The following is a 10531-nucleotide window of genomic DNA, read 5'->3' as shown; positions in this document are numbered from 1 at the left end:
GCAAAGCCGATGGGTTCATCGTTTGGGGTTTTGTGTCTCGTGTTGCAATGTGGTGCGGGAGGCCGTCTGTCATAGCCGTTTTGTTGTATTGCGTGGTCAGGGACAGAGAAACGGTATGTTGCATTTGATGGTCTTCCGTGGCTATTCGGTTGCTCTTTTGTTTGCATCGGTGCATTCGTTCAGGGTTCTTGGCAGTGATTGGTTTGGTAGTTAGATTCGGTAATTCCTTAGAGGAATAGGCACTAAGTCCCTTATGCGTCTCTCTTCCGGCGATCTCTGGGCGTCGCAGGTTGTCCGTCAGTTCCGGTGTGAGTGTAGCGTCCGCACTGACGGGGCTGCGGCTACCCAGAAATCTTAACGGGTATGTTGTGTTTCGTTGTTGTTCTACCATAGCCGCCTTGTTACGTTTTTGCGAAGATGAGCCAGTGACGGTGTTAATTGAATGGCCTTCTGCCATAGTCGTGCTGTTTCCGGTGTCGGTTGATGTGGGATTTGGTGCGGGGTTTGGAAGGGGGGTTTGGAGAGAGGGATAATGGTACTCTGCAGCAGGATGATAATGGTTTTCTATCGTTGGTGGGTATACTTGGTCTTTGGTGTTGGTTGTTTGGTTAGGCTTGAAAAGTTAATCGGACATAGCATGTACCTCTTCAGTCTCGACATTAATTTGAATTGTTCCACCTTCTTTTATGCTGGGGGATCTACTTCTGCAGCTACTCTCAGAGCTGGCGCCAGGTCCGTCTAATTTGGGTTTCTTGGAGCGGGCCCTCGTCGCCGGTCCGATCGGTGTTACGAATTGCGTTTGGTCGTTGTGATCCGAAGATATTTGTGTTCGTAGTTGAGAGTGAATGGTTGATTCATCGGCGCTTTCCCCACTAGTTGCAGGCCCGGAGTTTCGGCCTTTTTTACTCCGTTGATTGTGTGTGGATTCGTTGGAGTTACTTTTGCTTTCAGCTTTGCTGATTAGGTGCTCCCCTAAAATTTTCCTGTACGCGTCTTTGTATTTCCCAAGTTCTGCCTTCAGGGCATCAATCGTTTGGTTGTTCTGTTGCTTGGCTGCTGCTTGCCTACGGAGACTTAATACTTCATCTCGCAGGGCTTTCATTTCATCGTTCTGTTTCCGGGCCTTTTCCAGTTCGTGGCGGAGTTCCCTGATTAACTGGTCCTTTTCGCTGTCCAGAGACTTAGTTTGGTTAGCATAAGTTGATGGCTCCTCAATTTTTTTGAATTCTGCTCGGGCTTCTCCATAAGTAAGGTTGTTATCAATTTTGAATTTGATCACCGCTTCCTCTTTTTGTATATCGGACAGTTTCGGTCTGTGGGTCCATGATCACCCTTGCAGTTGCGGCAGTACTTCTCCTTCTTACATGGTTGGGCAGTGTGTATTTCGTGTGATTCAGAACAGGTAGCGCAAATCGGGGCTTCAGGGCAGTTTTTCCTGGAGTGTCCGTATTTGGCGCAGCCATAGCATAAGAGAGGTGATGGATAGTATTTGCGCACTGGAAGCCGTATGAGTCCGAAAAAAACGTGGGGCGGAAGAGATTGTCCCTTAAAAGTGAGAACAAGTAAAGGAGTGTTCCGGATTTGGTTACCATCTCGTTTAGTTATTCTCCTGACGTTCAGGATGCCCTGCGAAGCTATATTTTCTTTAAGGTCTTCGGGTGCCATGTCAATTGTGTCTACATCGTACACAACGCCTTGGCAAAAATTTAGAGTGGGGTGGGAGATAATCTCAACGGTAGTGCCATCGACTAGTTGTTTAAGGGTTAGCAACTTCTGGTAGGTCGAATGGGAGCTGGTGCGAAGGGTGTATTTCGTGCCTTTTGCCTCCTTGGAAGCACTTACCAGAGCTTTTGGATCTCGACCCAATAACTGCTGCAGAGATTTGTGAATGATGAAAGGATTGGAAGGAAGTTTGGGTGGAGGGGGGGGGTGGTGGTATTTTCTTTATTTTGCTGTTCATCAGTTGTACTCACCGCTTGTAGAAGAAGGGGGGGGGGAAGGGTTTGCGTGAGGATTCTGTCCCCATCTTGTTGCATCCATGAGGGTAACGTGGGTAGCAATGATGTTCCTCCCCCATCTGGGGGGAACTCGTTCACCCCCATGTAGCGATCTTATTCAAGCTAGCGATCTTAACCACTGGCACGATTTACCTCTGTTTAACACTGCTGGGTGGATCTATACAATCAAACACTCTGCGGTAATCCGGTTACCGAATTTCTTCGGATAGTATCACTTGGCTACAGTGTACGAAAGCACTCACTCACTTCGCCAAATTCGACAGACGTTTAGAGGGGAACGGGGCGGCACGCGGTGCGACCGACGTCGTAGTATCACCACAGCTCTTCACCACTGTGCACAAAATCAGCCGATGATTAACACAAAACGCACAAACTTTATTTTCTCCGATCTTCACCGTCTTGTGGGAGCGGGGTAAATAATTGGCATGCGACACGTCTGGTTGGCGGGGAGTTGTTTGCGCCAGTATTATTTGCCGTTTGCACTGCTTTGAGCTGTATCACAAAGAAGGTATCAGGCAGGTTGGCTAGGCAACCGCCTTGGCGAATGAAATGCCGCACTGATGCACTTCAAAGAGGCGATTTTTGATAAATTAGCAAGCTACTTAACAATCACTGCACTCTGTGCAACTTTTGATCACTATTCTTCACAACGAGCGACAGCTGCTATTAGCAATATCGAATCGAAATAACTAAAACTGCGTTAGATAGCCCGGAGCAAATTAGCGTACGTGTGGCACGTACCGTGTGTTTACTCGAACTGAATCAGCAGTACTGTATCAACATTTTACATAAGCTGAATGATTTTTATGAAGATTATACACGCTTTCCAGTCAGGTGTTCGGTACTGGATATGAGGTTTTTCGTTGCGATCGGAACCTTAGAAATAGCCGTAAATCTACTGGAGGTGGTGTATTAGTAGCAGTTCATCGCAGCTTGAAGGCACGAGTTGTTGAGAAGACTTGCTGGGATTGCCTTGAGCAGGTCTGGACGATAATCGAGCTTGGTGACCGTAAGTTTGTACTTGTGTGCGTCCCACCCGACCGAGTCCGTGACATCGAATATGTTGACGCACACTGCAGCTCAGTTTTTACCATCCTCGAAGACGCTAAATCGGTTGATGAGATCATCATACTAGGAGATTTCAATCTCCCCAGCATTTCGTGGAAATCTTCCCGCAATGGATTTCTTTACCCGGACTCCGATCATTCCGTTCTTCACTCAGGGGCGGCGAGGCTTCTTGACAGCTACAGCTCAGCCACGTTACTACAAATTAACCCTATTGCCAACGAGAATAACCGCCACCTTCATCTTTGTTTTGTCAGCGATCAGGTTTTTGCTACATCAGTAGTGATGGCTCGCTCTCCTCTAGTGAAACCAGTAGCACATCACCCACCATTGATCGCCACGATCGATCGCACCCTGGCGCACGTTTACATTGTTCCACCGGTCCTCGTCTCATACGACTTCCACAAAGCTGATCATCGCAGTATCGCAGACCTCTTCTCCACTCTCGATTGGCTAAATATTCTGGACCCCGAAGATGTTGATACCGCAGTTCAAACATTTTCCAACGTTTTGGGTTATGTTATTGACAGACACGTCCCGAAGAAAGTTCACCATCAACAAACTGGCCCTCCTTGGCAAACGAGCACGATGCGACGACTGAAGTCCATTAAGAGAGCTGCTCTGCGGAGGTTTACCAAGTATCGCACAATCTCACTTAGAAACTATTACGTCAGTCTCAACCATGCTTATAAACGAGCTAGTCAAGATTGTTTCTTTCGATATCAGCAAAACATTCAGCGTAATCTCAAGTCGCACCCAAAACGTTTCTGGAAATATGTGAATGAGCAGCGCAAGGAATCCGGATTGCCGTCATCTATGACTTTCAACGGCCGCACAGCTACCACATCCCAAGATATGTGCAGACTTTTCTCGGAGAAATTCGCGAATGTGTTCACAGATGAGGCCTTAACAGTTGATCAAATTGAACTCGCTGTTAGTCAAGTTCCGGTCGTGAGCCAAACTCTAAGCGCTATCGATGTCAATGAAACAATGATTACCAGAGCTTGCTCTCGGTTAAAATCGTCTTTTAATCCGGGACCCGATGGCTTCCCTTCAGTACTTTTGAAAAGGCACATTGGCGTTTTAGCGACACCACTTCTTCGCATCTTTAGAGCATCTATTGCCGGTGGCATTTTTCCATTCTGCTGGAAGTTCGCGAACATGTTCCCAGTCCATAAAAAGGGTAATAAGCGAGACGTCAATAATTACCGTGGAATTACTGTATTGAGTGCTGTCTCGAAGTTGTTCGAGCTGGTGATTATGGAACCTCTTCAGGCGCACTGTAAGCAGTACCTAAGTGACGATCAACATGGCTTCACGTCTGGGCGTTCGACAACGACTAACCTGCTTTGCCTAACATCCTACATAACAGAGAGTATGGAACGTCGCGCTCAAACCGATGTTATCTACACAGACCTATCTGCCGGTAGTTTTTGCAGTTATTTCGATTCTACCTTTCAGGTCGAGAAATAGTGGTTGTCATTGGAGATTGTCAGGCACCCACATTTACTTCTACGCCAGGAGTACCCAAGGGAAGTCACTTGGGACCGCTGATGTTTCTGCTTTACTTCAACGACGTCCATCTAGTTCTGAAGACTCCACGCCTGTCCTTCGCAGACGATCTCAAAATGTTTCTTCTCATCCGCTCTACTGAAGATTGTAGATTACTGCAGTTTGAAACCTTCGCTGACTGGTGTAACACGAACCGTTTGTGTGTAAATCCAAAGAAGTGCTCGGTGATATCGTTCTCACGAAAAAAAGACCCGGTTTTTTTAACTATCTGCTGGATACTGAAATCGAACGCGTTAGTCAGGTGAAGGATCTAGGAGTGATACTAGATTCGCAACTCACGTTTAAACAACATGTCTCATATACAGTTAGCAAAGCATCTCGAATGCTGGGATGCATCTTCAGGATTGCGAAAAATTTTACGGACATTTATTGTCTCAAATCGCTGTACTGCTCTTTGTCGCGGTCAATCCTGGAGTACTGTTGCGAAGTTTGGAGCCCAAACTATAACAACGGTGTTGACAGAATTGAGTCCGTGTAACGACGCTTTTTACGTTTTGCGCTTCGTAGGTTGCCGGTTGGAGAGATCCCATCCGTCTGCCAAGTTACGAAAACCGGTGCCAGCTGATTAGTTTGGAACCCCTGCTTGTTCGAAGGAATACAGCAGGGGCTTTGTTCGTTGCTGATACTTTGCGAGGTCATCTGGATTGCCCAGCCATCTTGGAACAAATTAATATAAATGTCGCACCTCGAACAACGCGTAACAACCTTATGCTCAGATTGCCATTTCGACGCACTAATTATAGCATGCACGGAGCCATTACTGGTCTACAACGGATCTTCAACCGAGTCGCATCAGCTTTCGACTTTAATTTGTCTCGCCCAACTCTATGTCTACGATTTTCCAGAACCTTATTATTAAGTTTGTAACGATTTGACTGTTAGCCATAAGTTTAGCATTAAGACATCATTGGGGCTTTGAATTGCCTGTTGGTGTATATATGACAAATACAAATACAAATACAAATACACGCGGTGTGGAAAAAACTGCTTTTTTCGTTTTCGATGCTTGCGTATTCTCTGTCCAACCTTAAGGACCTTAAGACTTCAAAAAGGTGAAGATTCTGGAATGTAACCAATTGAATTCCGCAAAACTGTATTATCTTCAGACAACTTATTCTCCGTCAGACTCGCTTCGAGTGACTTTCTCCGGGTCTTCTCTTCCCAACTATGTCCTCCTGGATAAGGTTCGCCTACCTGTTCGCCTGTTTGTACCACGGGTAATGAACTGCAGCAATTGCAAGCAGCTGGGCTACACAGCCGCCTATTGTGGCAATAAGAAACGGTGCGGCAAATGCGAGGGAGAGCATGAGGATGATGCTTGCGGCGGAGAAACTGAAAAGTGTATTTACTGCGGGGGCCGTCCGCATGCTCTTAAATCATGCCCTGCGTACAAACAGCGCGGAGATAAAATTAGGTGCTCCCTTAAGGATCGCTCGAAGCACTCTAATGCAGAAATGCTAAAGAATGCTTCGCCATCTGTCCCTTCCGAAAATTTTTGCTCTTTTGGCTCATGGTGAGCAAGGATCTGACGATCCACAAGAGGGAAGATCTCTCGTTAACCTGGTGGAATCCAGGAAGAAGAGAAAACTAACCTCCCCTGGACTGCCTCGTAAGGGTGCCAAAGTGTCCTTCTCTGAGAGTGCGCCAACTACGTTTAATAAATCCAACGGAAGTGATGCCCAAAAGCCGAAGCAAGTTACTCCAGGACTTGGAAATTTTAATTCTAATAAGGAGTATCCACCACTTCCAGGGACACCAAAAGCCCCAAGTGTCCCCTTTTTTCAAACAGACACTCAATCCAGTAATGGACTAATATTTTCTGACATAGTGGACCTAATTTTCACAACTTTAAATGTTACTGACCCTCTTAAAAGCATTCTGATACATTTTCTCCCTATGGTGCAAACATTTTTGAAACAGTTGACTGCTAAATGGCCTTTCCTTGCAGCGATCGTGTCCTTCGATGGCTAAGTCATCAAACGAGGTCTCTGACTCGATCACTGTCCTACAGTGGAATTGCAGAAGTATCCTCCCGAAAATCGATTCCTTCAAATTTGTACTCAACTGTTTAAATGTGAGGTTTTCGCATTATGTGAAACTTGGTTAACATCCGATATCAATCTCAACTTCCACGACTTAAATATTATTCGTCTGGATCGAGAAAACCCTTATGGAGGAAAACTTTTGAGGATTAAAAAGTGCTATTCTTTCAATCGAATTAACCTCCCTTCGACACCAGGCATTGAAATTGTCGCTTGTCAAGTTCTAATCAAAGGCAAAGACCTTTACATTGTTTTCATCTACATTCCTCCTATACCCTCGGTAGGGCACCGAACGCACTGTGGGACCAATCTAAAAAAGGTGGGACAAAACCTATTTGAGGCCTTAGATGTCATTTTAGAGTCAACATTTCTTCGTAGGATATGTTCACAATATTATTCTGCAACTTTTTAAATAGAATATTTTGTTTGTTGTTGGACTATAGTAGAGCACCCGAGCAAAAAAAAAATTTTTTTCAAAAAATTGTTTTAGAGGGTCGATGTCTTCGACAAAGTTGTAGAATATTATGTTTTGAATAACTTCTTCTAAGATACCACAGACATCAGACCTCAAATTTGAGGCAAAATTGTTGTTTTTTGAAAATATGATCAAAAAATCAGTTTTTCGATATTTCCATGCTATAAACCTTAATTGATTAATTTAATATGTTCTACAAACTTGCAGGTAACACTAAAATACAACTTTTTGTTGAAGGAACTAATAACCTAAAATCAATATTTTGGCTTCTAGAACTATTTTTCATATAAATTTACTCTATTTTCATCAAAGATTTCTGTTTTTAGGTGCACTTTTGTGCAGCCAAACTTTGGCTATTCCGATACTCTATTATTCGTAGAATAAAATTAATACTACATAGAAACAGGATATAGTTGCACGCGTTGTTTGGGTGACCATTCATGTACGACGGTTTATAACATAAAATGTGTTTATATTATTTTTAATTTATATACATTATTAGCTATTAACAAAATCTTATATTTTGCACGCACTTACAAGCATGTAGAACATATTGAGTTGATCAATTACGGTTACAATATGGAAAAGTGAAAAAATAATATAAATTTTGAATTTAAACTGCCAAAGAACAACGATTTCAGATTAAAAAATAAATCTACCGTATGTATAAGGTATTTTTAACAAAAATGTTCGAAATTGAATGTTATACAACTTTGCTGAAGTCATCAACCATCTAAAAAAATAGAAATGATTCAATTATGTTGTGAATATTTTTCCACACACTTAGGTTCTATAATATCTAAGGCCTCAAATAGGTATTGTTCTACTTTTATGAATTTGTAGAACTAATCTTATTGGTTAAACTAAAGTAGAAATCCCGAACTAAAAAAATCAAATTTTCTTTAAATGGTTGAGGTCTTCAGCAAAGTTGTCAAATATTGTATTTGGAACAATTTTGTTGAAAATACCATTTATTTATTTTTTGAGCCGAAATCGTTGTTCTTTGGCAGTTTAAATTCAAAATTTATATTATTTTTTCACTTTTTCATATTGTAACCGTAATTGATCAACTCAATATATTCTATATGCTTGTAAGTGCGTACAAAATATAAAATTTTGTTAATAGCTAATAATGTATATAAATTAAAAATAATATAAACACATTTTTTGTTATAAACCGTCGTACATGAATCAGAAACAATCAATGTCTCGTATGGCCTCACACGGAACATTGATTGGAAAAGTTACGCGACCGCGATATCCTCTAACATCGAATCCACTCAAGAACTTCTTCCGGAGGAAGAGTACAGGTTTTTGGCTGGCTTGATTTTCGACAGTGCTCAGACTAAACCAGTACCCGGTGCAAATACCCATGGACGGTCTCCCACCCCGTAGTGGGATAAAGAGTACTCAGAGCTGTACGCGGAGAAGTCCACTGCATATAAGGCCCTCCGGGAGAACGGGTTACCCGCTATCTATCAACAGTACGCGTCGTTAGAAAGGCGAATGAAGAGTCTAATGAAAGCCAAAAAAACGCAGTTATTGGCGCTGGTTCGTCGACGGGTTAACGAGAGAAACAGCGATGAGCACTCTTTGGGGTACGGCTCGACGTATGCGTAACCGAAAAAGTTCCAACGAAGACATGGAATATTCAAACCGCTGGATATTCGCTTTCGCCAAGAAGATCTGTCCGGATTCTGTCCCGGTACAGAAAACTTACCGCGCCGCGTAGCCTAACAATACCGCAAATGAAACACCGTTTCCGATGGTGGAGTTCTCACTCGCTCTCTTATCATGTAACAATAAAGCCCCAGGGCCAGACAGAATCAAATTGAATTTGTTGTAGAATCTGCCAGACTCTGCCAAGAGACGTTTGTTGAATTTATTTAATAAATTTCTTGAAGGTAACATTGTACCACATGACTGGAGACAAGTGAGAGTCATTGCCATCCAAAAACCAAGAAAATCAGCCTCCGACCACAACTTGTATCGACCGATTGCAATGCTGTCCTGTATTCGGAAGTTGTTAAAGAAAATGATCTTGTTTCGCCTCGACGATTGGGTTGAAGCAAATGGCTTACTGTCAGATACACAATTTGGTTTCCACAGAGGCAAAGGGACGAACGATTGTCTTGCGTTGCTCTCAACAGAAATTCAATTGGCATAAGCTAGCAAAGAGCAGATGGCATCAGTTTTCCTAGATATAAAGGGGGCTTTTGATTCAGTTTCTATCACAATTCTTTCTGAGAAGCTGCACCAGCATGGTCTTTCACCGACTCTAAACAACTTTTTGCTAAACTTGCTGTCCGAAAAACATATGCATTTTTCGCATGCTGATTTATCAACATACGAATTAGCTACATGGGGCTTACTCAGGGCTCATGTCTAAGCTCCCTTCTCTATAACTTTTACGTGAGTGGCATTGACGAATGTCTTGTCAATTCCTGCACGCTAAGGCAGCTTGCAGATGACGGTGTAGTCTCTATTACAGGTCCCAACGCCGTCAATCTGCAAGAACCATTGTAAGATACCATTGTAAGAAAGCTTGGGCCCTCCAGCTGGGTATCGAGTTCTCCACGGAGAAAACTGACCTAGTCGTATTTTCAAGGAAGCGTGAACCAGCACAACTACAGCTTCAATTAGTGGGTCAAACTATTGCTCAGGCTTCAACTTTCAAATATCTCGGGGTCTGGTTCGACTCTAAAGGAACCTGGGGATGCCACATTAGGTATCTGAAACAGAAGTGCCAACAAAGGATCAACTTTCTCCGTACAATAACCGGAACATGGTGGGGTGCCCACCCAGGAGACTTGATCAGGCTGTACTAAACATCGATATTGTCGGTGATGGAGTACGGAAGTTTCTGTTTCCGCTCCGCTGCGAACATACATTTCATCAAACTAGAGCGAATCCAAGATTGTTATTTGCGTATTGCTTTGGGTTGCATGCACTCGACACGTACGATGAGTTTATAAGTGCTGGCGGGCGTTCTCCAGCTGAAAAATTGATTTTGGGACCTCTCATATCGATTGCTCATCCGATGCGATATCTTGAACCGGTTAGTAATTGCAAATTTCAAAAGGCTTGTCGAGCTCAATTCTCAAACCCGATTTATCTCCTTGCACTTCGATTACATGGCACAAAATATCAATCCTTCTTCATATTATCCCAACCGTGTCAATCCCCTTCATGCTTCTGATTCAACTGTATTCTTCGACACATCCATGAAAGACAAGATTCGTGGAATCCCGGATCACATACGTCCGCAAGTGATCCAAACCATCTTTTATAGTAAATTTCGAGAAGTCGACTGTAATAAGATGTTTTACATCGACGGGTCAAGCCTCGATGGCTCCATT

Source organism: Topomyia yanbarensis, chromosome 2, assembly GCF_030247195.1.
Source record: "Topomyia yanbarensis strain Yona2022 chromosome 2, ASM3024719v1, whole genome shotgun sequence".
In the NCBI taxonomy this organism is placed as follows: domain Eukaryota; kingdom Metazoa; phylum Arthropoda; class Insecta; order Diptera; family Culicidae; genus Topomyia; species Topomyia yanbarensis.
This window is presented reverse-complemented; position numbering follows the sequence as displayed.